Genomic DNA, 2217 nt, shown 5'->3' on the forward strand with positions numbered 1-2217 from the left:
TCATTATTTACTTGTTTACTCGTCCTCTCATCTCTCCCCCTTGCAGCTTCGTGTTTGTATTTGCCTCACGCGACCCCTTGCTCGCTCCCTTCCTGCTCAAGTCTTCGTTCCCTGCCTCTCGCTTTGATGTAACTGCAGGGGTCTCTGCCCCGGTCTCCAGGTTCATTAGATTAAAAATCTCAAGAAAAGACCCGCATTGAGCCCCCTAATTGCAGGCACTCATGCACGACAGCTCCACACTTAAGACGTTGCTTAACACTTGCTATAGCGCAGCACTGCCATGTTTTACTTCCACCAAGACTTTTAAAAACGCTGCACAGATGCCAGCCTTACAGTTTTTAGTAATAATATCCAAGAAATAAAATAATTACATAACTAGATTGATGTATTTATATTTTCGCCGACTTATTCGTGTTGGATTTCACCACATTACTATACAGTACTTGAATTCTTTTTGACTTACGCGAATATTATCATAATTTAATTCGAGAAAAATTCGTTCCGGCACCGGGAATCGAACCCGGGACCTCTCAGCTTTGCGTGCTGAGTGCTCTTTCCAATTGAGCTATGCCGGGAAACGATCCACGGTGCCGGCCGAACTCCTCTCGTTGTAATGTTTTACGGCCTTACTACCTGCACTTTTGGACAACGCAGATAAGTCATACATACCGGAGCGCATATTTAAATGACTTTATGGCCATATTTAACCTCAGTTTGTGTCAACTGCTAACATAGGCCTATTCATTATATATGAGGTCTCGCCTACCTCTGGTTCGATTCCCGGATTCGGAACGAATTTTTCTAGAATTAAATGATGATAATACACATTAGCTTCTTCATAGTAGTCGTGTAATATTCATTGAGGTAGGCGAGACCTCATATATAATGAATATGTAATATGTTACCCGAATATGTTTGCATGTTATCGCGCTACAAAAGTCGTGTATTCCATATTGTTACTATAGCTACATTTTGGCCCGGTTTCTTCAACCTTTGTTAAAATGCACCTAACATAGCGTCAATTAACTCTAAGTTAAAAGTATAAATTGCTGTTAAAAATATAGTGTTTCTTCAACTTTATAGTTCATATTTTAACATTATGCTTTGTTAACTCTCTGATAGGACCAGAGATTCTAGAGTTTAACCATAACCTATAACCAAGTATAAGCTCAATTCTGTTTTCTGAACTCTGACTATTGCGATTCTCGCTTGTTTCTGTTGTTTGATTCAGAGAGGATAGAAATCTTACTATTCTCTCAGGTTTGATTTATGCTTCTTTCCATCGTCTGTATCACAGTAGCGTGGAGTGGTGCATTGGTATTGCTGTTGTGAAATGAAAAACACTGGAACAAAAAGAAATCGTGGGACTAATTTGTCTTCATTCGAGAGAAGCCTTCTGCTGGAAATAATTTCGCAGTATAACCAATTATTGAGAATAAATGAACAAACGGATCTATGTTGAAAGCGAAAAGTGAGACTTGGCAGAAAATAGCTTATAGGCTACCTTTGTATGAACTTCTGTTCTGTAAAATGACAGAAATCATCCGCTCTGTTTATGTATTCATGGATATCATTTTCTAAATAATCAAGATATAAAAGTTCAGCATCTAACGCACCAGCCATATTGAATACTTCTATGCTAACATAGAGTTAAATTATTTAACTGCATGAAATTGAGAAGTTAAATTAACATGGGTTTTAACAGCCTGTTAGTACTAACAGTAGTTGAAGAAATGCTTCAACTGTTAAGTTTACAGTGAAAATGGAATAAAACACTGTTATAATTTAACAAAGGTTGAAGAAACCGGGCCTTAAACATGTTACTGAAGTTACATTCACCGTTTTACTATAATGAAAAGTTTAAAATTAGGGCCTACTGTAGTTATGTTTTCGTAACTGCACTGTCTCACAATATAAACACAAACGCATCACTTCAACCCTTGGCAAGCATGAGCTACAAGTGGCAACAGTGAAATTAGTTTGCGTCATTTTTATCGAAAGAAGTTTCTATTGTACAAATATGAGAGTTAAATAAAATTGAGAGTGATTTATGTTGTTTTCAATCTAAATCCGAAAGATAAATGTTAAATATATTATCTGCGTAACTGATTGGTGGAAATATTATTAACATCCATATATAAACAGATTGGTATGCGTAGCGTAGTCGGTATAGCGCTGGCCTTCTGTGCTCGAAGTTGTGTTCGATCCCGGCCCAGG

The 2217-nt window shown here is 37.5% G+C and overlaps 1 non-coding gene across 1 annotated transcript; it reads right to left on the reverse strand.

The window, feature by feature from the left end:
- Positions 1-499: 499 nt before the first annotated feature.
- TRNAC-GCA (transfer RNA cysteine (anticodon GCA)) lies at positions 500-576 on the reverse strand. Its single transcript has one exon. It is a non-coding gene; the product is annotated as a tRNA-Cys (tRNA).
- Positions 577-2217: the final 1641 nt, after the last annotated feature.

This window comes from Periplaneta americana, chromosome 15 (assembly GCF_040183065.1).
Source record: "Periplaneta americana isolate PAMFEO1 chromosome 15, P.americana_PAMFEO1_priV1, whole genome shotgun sequence".
Classification (NCBI taxonomy): domain Eukaryota; kingdom Metazoa; phylum Arthropoda; class Insecta; order Blattodea; family Blattidae; genus Periplaneta; species Periplaneta americana.